This window comes from Acanthaster planci, linkage group LG06 (genome assembly GCF_054643075.1).
Source record: "Acanthaster planci isolate LZ-2023a linkage group LG06, COTS_SCS, whole genome shotgun sequence".
NCBI classification, from domain to species: Eukaryota; Metazoa; Echinodermata; class Asteroidea; order Valvatida; family Acanthasteridae; genus Acanthaster; species Acanthaster planci.
Window position 1 is genome coordinate 8,729,434 of NC_141782.1, and position 14,379 is coordinate 8,743,812.

Here is a 14,379-nt window from a genome sequence, read left to right on the forward strand (position 1 = left end):
TTTATACATTCACATTGATATGAATTCCATTTACGAGTGTATCTTTCGGCCGGCTTCCCAGCAGACTCCCCCCCCCAACCTCCATCTCCTGTAACCAAGACGCACCTGACCATACCGTAAATTGATTTTCGAATGTTGGGAAAGTATTTCTGTCCAGTGTTTTTCCAGCCAGAGTGGGTTCTGATGGGATACATGCTTTTTTTCTCCCCATGTGTATGTATCTGCTCATTTTTCGCCACTGCACGTGAATGACCAGAACAAGTATGTAACTGTGACGGCTCCAGATGCACAAAAATGCTGTGCAACTTCTTAAATTAGACGGTACATGTACCGGTACCAACATTGTGGGAAGCGGCAAACCCATTAAATTGATGTCTCCAAGGAGCACCGTGAGCACGCATACATGTACATGCACAGGTCTGTATACATGTACGTGTAAGTACATGTACATGTACGTGTATGTGGTACTGCTTTCATGTGAGCATTCCACCTCCTCATCCATGTTTTTTTATCCTGTGGTTTCTACACCAGCTTACAGATGATCTGACCTTAATTTTTACCAAACTGCATGTTGCAGGTCACTTGAGGCTGGCCGCCTACTTGTAAAAGCAAGCCTATTCTACCACTTATCATCACTGGAAATAAATCAGCACACGAAGTACATGTATTGCACCTGTAGTTTTGGGTGTAGAATGTAATATGATCAATAAAATAAGGCTGAGCGGTGAGTCTTAAGCTAGTTAACGAGTACATGTATGTATTCCCCCAACCCTCCAGATCTTGACCATGCAAGGACAGATTGTGAAACTTACATATATCCAATGTGGTATACCGGTACGTGCATATTTTAAGACCAATGGAAGAGAAGATGATCTGCTGTTTGTCTCGAGACTTCGTAGATTATATCACTGTCCAAAAAGGAGCACTTTTCACACACATACATGTATGTGACGTTTGTAAGATTTTACAGAATCCAGCATTAAAAATGGGACATTTTGTGTGTGTCATCAGGAATGTCCAAGTTCTTTAAAAAAAAAGAAAAAAAAGAAACGGTGTTCAAATGTGTGCCATGCGAAACAATTCAGAACTGAAATACTGCCAATAAAGTGTAGAGGGGAAAGCAGGAGAAAAATGTACAGGGGGATTTCCCACTCCTGATATCGTTCAAGTTAAAAATAACACACATGTACATGTAGGTGAGTTTACTTTGATATTACACTCTTATGGCATTCAGGCAGGTCACTGACTCTGTCTCTCACACAGTGCATGCATTTCTCAATGTTCTATTAAAACTGAAATGATTTAGTTCAGAGGTTGGTGGTACAATGGGGAATACACCCCCCCACATACGCATATAAATGGACAGGTTGGTTATTATTTAACAGGTGGTGTACATTTGTATGTTTCAGTGTTGCTGACCACATACATGTATTAGCCACACTTGGATTGTCAAAACCAATTGTTTTGGGCAGTGTTTCTTAATTCAGCTTAAATTTCACCACACCAGAACTGTTCTCAGCGAGTGCACGTTTTTCTGGAATTTTCCACCAACACACGTGCACATTTATAAAAGGCACCTTAAGGGGGGTTGCAGTGCTACAAAAGTAGCAACCAATACATTTCATGTTCAATGTAAGAGTGATTCTTTAAAGAAAGAAAAGAAAAAAAAAGAATGGTTGTGACTTAGTCTGAGACTGTCTGGACTCAGCCCTGTACTGCAGTCAACTGCAACTCACTAATAGGCAAGGGCATTGATATGCTGTCTAACCACAGAGCAAGGACCCTCCAGACTCAATATCTGTAGGCATCCACAAACTTCAAGGTGGACTGTAAAAAAGCCTCTCCTGGTAAGCCTACAGTACATGTACAAATGTATGTATACATGTATGATTCACCTATGAACAGACAGTGCAAATAGCCAGCAATGTACATGTAAGTACTTGCAACGACATTTTAGAGGATTAGAAAACATTAATCACTGTGAGGTAATTGACCTTAGGGGCATAAAGAAATATCTGATGATTTGAACCAATTCCACATCCCTACTAATATCCAGGGACTGTCATAAAGACAAACATGAAATGACATGTATCAACCAAAACAATATAACCTCCTCATTACTGTTTAATAGATAACTGTTCATATTAAACTACATACATAGGCCTACATATGAGCCAGTTTACTATTAAAGAGTGCATGTACAACTTGAAGCATGTCACAGGTTAAGTTGATTGGCAAATTTACAGAACGGCCATACACAACTCCATGCAGGGCAAATGTTCAACCCAATATGACATAAGTTTTTTCTTCAATCAAATACATCCTTGACTCATTGAAATATCGGACGTTTAAAATTTGAGGCAGCAAAACACGAGCACTCATAGGGCTCCGCTGCCGCCCACAAAAAATCCACTGGTCAATAAATTTCCTTCTCAGAATTCCACAATCCTGATGGCACAATTTCAAAATGATCCATTTCCTTTCAAGTATATCTCCCTAACAGCAGGTGTAACTCATCTCAATGCCCTCCCTGGCTGCTGAGGCAATCAAACATACATACAGATGATTTATAATTTGGGTCAAAAAGATGGCAATTCTCTCTTTTTTCCTGGTGAGCTGGGTCCCAAATCTTGAAATATTACACAGATGTCTCCTGTCTCAGTGAATTTATTTTTCACGCCTTATTGGGATGCCACAGCTGACAGAAACAGCAATTTCCCGACTTCGAGATTTTTTTTTTCCTTTTTTCCCCCTCTGTGCAATGTGCAGTAAACCGGGAGACATATTTTCAGGTGCTGTGATTATTTAAATTAACTTGGAGGTTGGGAACATGAAATAAAAGTGTTCATGTTATCTGAAAGTGAGCTTCCCCAGTGCTAAGACAGTCAAATATAAAGTCTGATCCCCCAAATAATATCCTGAGAGACATAAGTGCACAAAAACAAGCATTACAGAAAGAGAAGCAAGAAAAAAAGGAATTAAATTCCAGTGAAAAAAAATCAATAATCTCAATGTATTTGAAATTTAGAAAGATTTGATCAGTTTAGTTTGGCAAGCAATCATTAGTGTTCACTTTAGCTGATGTGGTCTTGACAGAGAAACTACATGTAAACTTTCCAGTCATACACACACTGTGAACTAGGCTTTCACACCCTCATCTCTGTACAGGTAACAGATACACATGCAGTCTCATCAACAGCCAACACAAGTGCATTTATGAAGCCTGCTTACTGGTCACAAGTTCCAAGGAGCCCGACCCTGATTGGCTGAGTCGCAGTTTCCTGCTGGCCAATAGGGGTGCCTGTAAGTGATACTACTAGCATCCTATCTGATTAGCATTATTTCATGCACCTCCACCTCTCCACAGTATTCATGACTGATCAGTAGGTGGCGCTATAATAAAGTAGCAGGTTTACAATGGTTTTTCAGAACAGAACTGCAAAAGCATAGGCCATTTTTCCCAAGTCTCAGCTTCGGCTCGAGCTTCTGGCCCCAGTTTCACATCCGAAAGCCTTTGTTGCAAAATTCCAGCAGCAAAAACCAAGAAGAAATATCAGAAAACAGTGGTAACATACTGAAGTGTCTGATGTCCCTACGGTAGAATACCGACATACATGTACATGTATACTGAGCCAGAGTCCACAGATGGGGGGGGGAGGGAATCTCACGCAGCCCTAGTCAGACACTCAGACCTGTGGTCTCAAAAACCTCTGGGAGCAAGGCTGCAACAATGGTACAAGACAAAGCACATTCCCTTTGAAATTAGAAAAGCACTTCGTTTGATCGCCTTCTTTCAAATGTTCATACACTAATTATACAAATCAATCAAAATATACCCCAGTACATGTACCTCTAGAGACTACATGTACATGTACAAGTAGGTCCCAAAAGGGCCGCTGGGTACAAATTTGCCTAATTCCCTAATCTTACCACTCATAAGACAGCTTGCTACTAAAGCAACAGCTTCCTAATGTACCAAGGGCATGTACACGTACATGTACACAAGTACATGTATGTATGTGAACAGTAACAGCCCAATTTCTGCATTTGAAAGAAAAAAATACCAAATAGGTCACTTTGGAGACATTCTGTGGTAAATTTTTCAGCATTAGGGTGACATCGGTTATTAGGGAGACATTTCAATGTCTCCCTAATGCTCCAACTATCAAAAGGAGGAAAATTATTATTATCCACATTTTGAGAGATGATAGATTAGGGTCTGAAAGGAAAACATGCAAAGTTTGGTTAAGATCGGATTAAGGAATATTGAATTATGGGCCGGTAAATTTGTGCACACTCTTATGGGAATGTCTCCCAAGTGACCTATTTTTGGTAATAAGATGCAGATTAAAAATTGGGGATATAGTGGTGTGTGAGTGTACTTTTCTGTTTTCTTCTTTATGCAGGTCTACAAACTCCTCAAGTCAGTTCAGAAAATCTGTGAAAGGTTAATAAGTATAGGCAAACAGTACATGAATGCCAAGCAATGCGACACATGTTCCATCCAGGCCATCTGCTGATAGCATGGGATCAGCCAATTGGTGTTGAGGATCAAAGTTTGTGTGAAGTGTATGAAATGACATTTATACACATTAATCTAGTGACATTTTTTTCCGACCTGTGCTCCACTTGTGGACCAGATCACACGCGACACCGTCACATCCTGTGTCACTGACCTCTGAAAGGTAATGCTAGGCTTGTCAAAAAAAGTACAGCAAACTTTTCAAATGGCGTGAAGAGAAGCATTGCAAAGTAAATGAGTAACATACATGTATGTTGGTTTTAATGGATGTGAACACAGGCTCATGAACGGAGAGCATAGTCATGGTAAGACATTAAAGATTTTCACTCGACACAAAGTGTTGTACATGTATTTCTTCACACAAAAGTGACTGAACTCATTCAAAATGAACAAAAGGCGCATGGGTATAAAGTCTGGAAATTATGAATGACCCCTGCTGTTAAAAAGTAGTGCATACTGTATACATAATGCTAATGGTGTGTATCGGTTACATTCTAAGAGACCAAGTTCATTGGATCATGTGAAAGATGACAGATGGAAATCTCTTTCTTCATCCTCTGCATTTGTGTGCAGGAATCCAATAACTGAAAGTGGGACAAAAAATGAATAACTTTTAGTTTGGAATGGGATTGCAAATCCTTTTTAAAAAATGAGCAAAAAGTTCCAAGAGACATACATGTAGGTTGTTGCACAGCTGATATACTGAAAAAATCATGTATACTGTGGCTAGCATGCTATTCCCTTCATAACTTGCAAGACACAGGCCCTGTGGTACATTTCTTCCCCTCTCCCCAAAAAAGCTGAGACAAACGAGATGCAACAGCAAATGAGAAAGTAATTTCCAGCAGACAAAAATCCCTAAAGGTAGTCCTCTTCGGTCTTAGCGTTTGTCAAAATGTTTATCAAACCATTGGTTGGGTGTTTGCATGTGTCAAATTATCATTCATAGAAGCAGCGTCACCCTCAGCAATGACCAGCTGCAAAAACGGAATAATCAAAAACTGGAAACAAACTTTGCCAAGACTCCGGAGTTTTGAGTTAAGGCATGCTCGAATTGACAACAAAAACAGCCGTTTGCCACTGGCAAGCCACCAAAAAAAAATTATTTTGAGGATGCTTCTCTTCTCTGAGGGAGGAGGATTGATGGGAAAGAAAGAAAGAAAAAAAAAAAGCTGGAATGGATGGAGGCAAATGTGGCTTGTGATAACACATCGGGCAGAATATACTTTGGGACGGCTGCAGGATGAAGGAAAAAATGACGCGTGATTCAAAACGCATTATTGCCCCTCCGGCTCGTTACCGATTGGTGCAAGCAGACAGGTGGGATCTCCGACAAAATGACGCACCCAAAAATTGACAGAAAAATTATCACGCAAGCAGCCCGATCGTTACCTGGGGAGGGAGGGGGGGGAACGGGGGAGGGGGAGATGAGAAGGAGAGAGAACAAAAACATGGAGGGAAAGTGCGGCTATCCATGCACACATGCAGTGAATCCATAGTATGTAATCCTTTCCTCGCGGGCACTGGAAATAGCAACATGATTTTTATCATCACGGGAGAATTGATTGAGCCCGGGCATTGCTTGCACTTCAGCTGATCTCGACTAATACATGCCGAGCTCTCCATCAAGAAATATGGCTCGGGGCAAACCGAGTGTTACAGTGCGGCGTGGACTTATCGCTCCACATCAGCACTCCCTTCTCACGGAGGAGAGAGGCAGTGGGAAGAAGGGGGGGAGAGGAGATGAGGAATAACTGTAGGAAAAAAAGTCCATCAGTCATAAAAGTCATGCGATGATGGCTGTTGGAGGTCATAGACGTGTGAATGATCAACACATCCGTGTGGAAAAAAAAAATACATGTGTGAGAAATGCGAAGATGCTGGGAAGGCTGGCACAAAAAGGGCGTTTGAACCCGGTGGAACTAATGGCAAATTTGGCCTGCACAGTTTATCCTGAATTTTTTATTTTCAATTTGCAGCTGAGTTTAAGATACAACTGAGCAGGCACAACACAGCGTACAACTGTATAATGTTGAATACATTTGGCAGCTTCATTAACATGTACGGCATTTTTTTTAGTGATTCGTGTGGGTACACAAACAACTGTCTTGCACCTGGAAGTGTCAGACCATAAACCTTCCATGTACATGTACATGCAATTTTCTTGCTGATCTGTCTGCCCATAAAAACAACAAAGACCTGAAAAAAATCCAAGGCCCCAAGGAGGGCTATCTGTGTTTTTGACAACTAAGGCATACCCGACCACCCCTAGCAGATATTATGGCTGAAAAATATGACAAGAATCACAGTCCTGACTAAAAACTGGATAAACAAATGCTCCCCATAAATTACAAAATCTTCAACTTGTGACCTTCCTCGGACCACAGAAATTGCATTCCTGGACCACCCAAGACCTGAGAGATTCTGGCTTGTTGAGCCTGAGCCAAGGGCCCCCCCAAATACCCATGGGATAATGATAATGTTCTCAGAATATACATACATGTATATCATTCCTGCCATTCGTCATGCATCATTCAGGGCATCTTGACAGCAGACACCTTGTACATGGGTGTCCTTTACAAGACCTCTCTGTTTTTTGTTTTAAAGGGGGGCAGTTATTAATTTTCATGGTAATACTGCTTATGCCAGAGGGTGCATGCCTATTACTGAGTATCATAATGTTACTATTTTAAACAGTGCGCAGGGATGTACATGTATGCACTTTCTGAGAGATTGTTCCTCTAAAGGTAGGGGGGCAAAATATGTATTGGAAATGGGGCATTGTGAAACCACTATACAAATGCAAAAGACAGGCAAACATTATTATAGCCAGTCCCATTTCCAATTAGTGTCGTACTTTAACAAGTGTGCACATCAGTGGTGAATCGTGGAGCATTTTGACACAGAACATGAAAGCTCATGTGACCTTGACAGGGATGGCCGAATAAAAAGATGTTGTTGTCCAAGCCCACAGGGCAATTACATGCTTTAATACACTGTGATACAGGGCACAGCCTTCATTCCCCCTGCATGCATGTCATGATGACATTCTGGGAAATTAGTGCATATTTATGTGTCATCGGACTGCCCGGATCTGTGCTTGACAAATGCCAACTTGACCCAGTTAACAACATTTGTAAACGGACCCTCATTTAGGAGGAAGATGTGAAAGGCCAGGCGTTGCGAGTGACAGAAATGTCCACGTTCACAGAATCGCGTTAGGGTATGACACATGCAGTCGCTTAACTGTCATTACATGTAAGGCCCACAATGCGGAGCAGGGGGGGTAGTAGGTATTTACATTTTGACCACTTGTTCTGGTCACAGACACACTCTCAATGAGGGATAAAAGGGGGCATGACTTAGTGAAAAAAGGGTGGAGGTGCTCTGAGCAGGAAGGCTAGGAGAAGATAAAAGGTCCCCTCAACTGGATTAACACGTTAGACTCACTAACGATGTTCCCTGCAAACTGTAACCTAACAATTTGACTTTGTACACAACGGAATCACTGCCCAATCCTGGCTTTGATATATCACGCTAGCTTAACAAATGATGCTTTCTCCACCTCATACCACTGAATGTCATTCAAATACCAATCTCAAGTATGCTGGGCAAATTAAATCAAAAAAGAAAAAAAAAACTCACTGGCAACATGAAATATTGATTTTAACCCAAGGCAAATCTGTTGGCACTGTAAAATAAATGCAATATTCATCAGGCCCTGAGAGGATATTTCATATTCATCTGTCACCATAATGACTTTCGAATTTGGAAGCCTGGGATAACCTGCGATATTTGCTAGAATGCCACTGAGGAGTATTCATTGAGTACTTCCACTCAAGTAAAAATATGTCCACAGACATGTCATTTTTTTTATGTGTCTCTTGGGAAATCAACCACTGATATTATCCTGGTTGATGCACGGAGTACCAGTCAAGCAATCTCGGTCAACGTGTTAAAAAATTTATGATTAACTTTCACCAGCAAAAAACTTCTTTAAATGAGAAATTGAATAAGGAAGGCATACTTTGATTTCTTTGGTACTGCGTTTGGAAAATGATCCGACATAAAAGACCACAAACTGCCTAACTGCTGGAGAAGGAACAACTACATGCAAAGACTATTCATAAACACACTCTGTAATGGAACCATATTGACAAAGGATCAATTTGCAAAATAAGAAAATATACATGTACACGTATACCTCTGTGGAAATTCTTCATAGAGAAAGAAAGAAAAGGGGGTAAAAAAAGAAGGAAAAAATGTGTGCAAGGAGCAAAAAACATGACACACGCCTCAATAGTCACAGACAAAAGCCTCCATGGAACAGGTAGGGAGACTGTTTATAGTTTGGAAAATTTGGTTAAAATGATTGCCGGGCAATAATACCTTTCTGGCAAGTTATCTGGGTGGGAAAGGAAAACAGAAAAACAAAAAAAACAAAAAAAACAAGCAGGGAAAGTTGCTCTCTCGGCCAAGTTCCAGCATAACTTCTAAAATTGCTTTCTGGGGATTGAGGGTAACTATGCAAACGACTGTATCGTTTTCTTGGTGTAGCAATCTGAGAAAACGGGGCCAATGAATTCAGGCCTGGGCTTGTCATTACACGGGAACGCAATACAATTGTGCAAATTTATACAGGGAGAGCGGCCGATATTCACAACGATTTTTTGCGGTTAGTATTTTTCTTGTGCCTGGTCGGAGGGGGATGATGGTTGGCGATTGTTGGTGTGTGTGTGTGTATTTTCCTTTTTTTTCTGTCTCTCACCTCTCTCTCTCTCTCTGCCTTTTTGGGGGGGTTGGTTTCGGGTATCATGGCAAATTATGATTGAGTGGTTTGTGCAAATGAACCAAATCTGGCTGTCTGTGTGCTCTGGTGTTGGTTACATTGACTGGGCTGGACAACAAACTGACAACTCCTGAGCGCATGCCTACAAAAATGTAACTTAAGCAATTCAACAAAGATGCTGCAGCTCTCCGAAAAGAAAACTTCAAGTGTGTGTGTGTGTGGGGGGGAGTGTTCTTTTAAAACAAATCTGCATATGCCAAGGATTGAAATGAATCCCTTAGAGCTTTGCCTCTGCCAGATGATGGAATCTCACTCAACCCTGACAAATAACGGCCTTGCAATGAAATGGACCCCAGAAATCTGATTTTCGGGATATAAACAAAGGCCCCCTATCAATAACCCAGGAGACGTTCAGCTTTAATAACAGTCACCCACATTGCAGAGACAGGACAATTAATGGGCTATTTTTGTTTTGTCTAAAAGAGCATGGGGTTGGGTAAATAGTTTTTGGCATCACGCTGTTCTGAATGACAATGATTTGGGTGGGGTGGGGGTTGTAATGCCAGTTTTTGGAAAAACTATCAAATTGGAGTAATTTACGGCTAATTTACACTGAACAAGGAACTGGCATCTGGTATTTCTTCAGGTCCTTAAGAAGTATTGGTCAAAATTGTGCTTCTTCTGACACTGGAGGCATTTTGAGCACAACCTGAGGACACCAAGTGAAAGGCTAGGTTTTCAAGACTCAAATTGTTTGTCCAGCCGCCAACTGGGGCAGTCTCCAAACTGGTTTCATTACTGTTAAATGTCTTTGTTCCTTCTGGCACATGAATGGCCCTCCGAAGATAATTTCATACTTTATGCCAATTTGGCATCAAGAGACATTGAAAGTGACCACTGGCCAGGCTGAAATGTGTCCAATAAATGTTTTGCATGAAAAAGGAATGGATACATTGTCATAAGCCTACACAATATGGAAAATGCTGACTACGAAGCAGTTATCATTGAAAAGAATGTTTATTCTGCTTTTTCTGATGACTTGGTGACGCTAAGGATTACAGGGGTGTAATAATAATAGAGGGCTGTACATAACACGGGGGTGTTAGTGGCCACTTAAAATAGAAGCTGAAAACAGCTAGCAGATAGCTAAAATGTAAGAAGTCCCCATACGTTTGTACATAGCAGGTGCAAAAAAGCTGAAATTGAGGGTCGACATCTAAACAAAAAAAAGCTGCATTTCCACACCTCTGATAATAATCGGACAGTTTGCTCTCAAACACTTGTAACTGTATTTGATCATAACAGTCCACTGCCAGGCATGGAGAATTTAAGATACAGTATTTACACACCTCTTCAGAAATCGTGTGATCAAAAGCTTATTTTGGACTGAAAGACTTGTTTTACATCTTTTTCCTGAAATGGGCAACAGTTCCAACAAGCTCTAGTGCCCATACTGGACAAATATCTAAAACCAATTCGGAGGCGGGCAAACACTGTACATGTACTTTGTGCGCTAAAGAGTGGGAATTTACACATCTGAATTGTTTTTCTAACATCCAAAGAAACTGGACTTTCTACATCATTTTCCTGTTAAATACTCAAAAGTGCTCTTTTTTCACATACATGTAACAAAAAATTTCAGGGGTGGAAAGTGTTTTCGCATTGCAGGCTTCTGATTTTGGTTTGGCTATTTTTAGTGAAAATGAATGCAAAATGAGGCACTCCTTCTACTTATTCTGGTGCTACAAAAGCATGTAATGATAAAAATGGCTCACATGTGACAGATTTATTGCACTAGAGTGTTTTCAAAACTGCTTCGACACAAACACGGTGAAGATCTCCAAAGTGATATATTCCATATGTAACATGTTACTTTCAACCAACAGAATGAGCCTGTGTCCATCCAGCATAACTTAACCATTTGCTGTCTGTAATATTATTGGCCCAAAATTCCCATTTTCCAAAAAAGGACAGATATACTCGTAGCAGCTAAAATTTGATATACATGTACAGCCAAGCCCCCAAAGTACTGATTTGAACAGTCTTCGTATGGTACCTGTATTTCACACCGCAACCTTGTGTTTTTCAAAACTCTCAGGCATGCCCATGGTGCAATATTTGCATACCCCACACAGTCTGCCTCTAGGACTCAGAACTTGGACTTTGTGAACACATGGAGGTTCAGCATGATTTAGAAGTCAGGTGGAGGTGAGTCAAGGCACATGTGATGTTTTCACCTGTCAGATTGTCACATCACGGTCCTCCAGCACCAAGTGGGGAACAACTTAAAACAGAGCCTCATACATGTAAATCAAAGAAGCCTAAGATATGAATAGGAATGATGAATGCATATTAATATACATGTATGAATGCCATGGTTTTTCATAAACATACATACTGGGCCAGGGTAGATCTAATGCACAAAACATTTTGTTCTTTCAAGATTCTCCTTCTGGTGATCAGAAGTACATGATCTCAATATCGCTACACTCACTTACATTTAACGAAAATACATGTAAACTGACATTTCAACACACAGTGATAAAACCTAAGGATAGGCTATGCAGGTGGACGTAGATGTACGTAGAAATCATCCCCTGCCACGTTTTCATAGCAAAATGTGGATTTTGGTTAATATTTCAGAAGTTCGCAATAACCAGAATGTACCAGTATGAATATCATGCCTGTAGCGATGAAAAAGGGAGAAAACTGCGAGAAGAAAGTGTGTCACAGGGTGTGAGCACCTTTCCTTTTTCAAATTCCCATGGCCAGGCAATTGGATTTGCATCCCCCTGCACAAGTTTACACCACGGTTTCAACATATGGTTTTTTCTTGTTTACAAAAGAAAATACCAAAGAAACTTAACCATGATGAGGGGGCTAGGGCAGGCCTCAATGGAACAGGGATTAAGGCTTTGAACTGGTGTGCTTCCTTGGACATATTCACAATCATAAGACAATTAAACTGACATATCAGCATTGTAACATTTATTCTTGTACATCCGCAGTTATACATGTACATGTACATTGTATACTTCTGGTTCTGGTAAAGATAAACTGTGACAAAGTGCAGGCAGCATTGAAATGGTGTGACAGGTGTTGTTATCAAAGTGGCCTAAAATGACAGGAAACAAAATAAGTTGATACTTTGAGGTTTCCTGGGGAAGATCCTGTTTGATATTTTTCCTTGTTTGATCCGGAAACATTTTTTTCTTCACAACTTTGTGCATGGCCGAAGGATGAATATATGCTGGTCAATAGCGTTAGGACCATGCATGGCACTGCATGTACGTGTATGTGTGCCTTGTTTTAAGAGGAAAGGAAACAGAAACTGTGTTCCATGCAATATTCAAATCACACAGATCATCAACAAGGACCCACCACTGCGTCTTACTTTTGTGTTTTGGGAGGTTTTTCACCCTGCAGTACTATGGCCTGACCTACATCAGGAATTACTGTCATAAAGTGTAAGCACTGAAGCGTCCAGTGAAAGAAATATCTAATGTTTGGTCAATCCTTTCCCTCAACAATTCACTGTGAGAAACGGGAGAATTGATACAAATCGAGGAATAAATTATTGGTGCATCTTCATTTACTGTCAATTTACATATTTTTTCAGAACTTAAGAACTGCACACTGCCATAATTCTTTGATGATAACAAGCAAGTCCTTGGATGTTAATATTGAAATCTTTCAAAATGGACATCATTGAAATGCCAGATCTTCACACATAAATGTACCTGCACGCACAGAATCAAATCAGGAACTAAAAATTGTGACATGTATAGTAATCATCAGACATTTAGTGTCCCTTTGCTTCCATGCCAAATCAGTAACTATCTCATTTGCAGCTGTTCCCAGAAAGGAAAATGCCTAACTATTTGCTACATGTAGTGCATACATAAGCTGGGCACTATCTACCTAACTGTGCAGTTTATTGTTCATTCATGGTGGCTGTGACGAGCGCCCTCTTGTGGTCTTGTGCAATTGTTCAGGTGCTTTGCTTTTCTACAAATTCTGGCTCCACAAATTTTGGCCGTACAACTTTTGGAAAAGATAAGTTTCCTCACTTTGTTCATGTTCTATTGTTTTTTGACAGAATGAGAACTAATGACATTGTGATGAGAAAAATGTAAAAAAACAAACAAAAACAAAAAACAACTTACATGTACACTGTACATGAGTGGTTTAAGCATTAAGAGGATTAATTAATTACAAGCTGACATTACTATCTCAAGATTTTTGGCTGAAGTGTAAAATTTTTCGATCATTCACTTTCACAAAGCTTTATTTTCACAAAGAAGCATTTGACTAACTGAACAGCAAAACATGCCATATAACTGATGTGTAGATTTGTATTGATCAAGTAACCAAGTAATACTTGCAGGCCCTGAAACAAGTTTTTTAAAAGCTACATGTACAAGTACACTGTAACTTCCACGTGTTGCCAGACATAAATATTAACAACGAAAAGCAGGATCCATCCGAACAACGGAGACATACATGTACATCTCCAATTACATTTACATGTCTGTCTAAGCAACCTGAGCATTAATAACTGAATTAATGCATTGATGAAATCTACTCAAAGGTGGATCCATGGGGCCAATGGGCCATAAGCCCTTTTAAAGCATGGCAGACACAGCAGGAGGGTGCTATTAGAAGTGGGTAAATTCGGAGCAAACAAAATATTCCCAAATGAAATAGCGTCTTCCTATTTTTTGCCACACGTCACATAGGCTAATCCCCACCACCAAAAAAAGGGAAAGAAAAAATTGCTTTTCAAAAATAATTGGGACCAGACTATTTTTGGTCTATTTCATTTCTCTCACTTCTAAAAGGGGGTGCAAAGCCCCAAAACGTAGCCTCACCCTCAGAATGGCCATAAAAGGTTGTATGAAAAATTTCTGAATTTTTTCGTTCTCCTACAAAAACAAACCCCCCTCTAAAAAAAGGTTCTGGAACTTTGGCATCTTCCTGGATGAATCTATTCCAATATTTGACCGTAAAGAGTGCTGAATATTCAAATAATGAATCACCTGAACTGACTCAGTCCAAGTGGACAGAA

The 14,379-nt window shown here is 40.3% G+C and overlaps 1 protein-coding gene across 1 annotated transcript in view; it reads right to left on the reverse strand.

Moving 5' to 3' along the window:
* zfp64 (ZFP64 zinc finger protein) overlaps positions 1 to 14,379 on the reverse strand; it is a 65,516-nt gene that overhangs the window by 43,961 nt on the left and 7,176 nt on the right. The window lies entirely within an intron of this gene.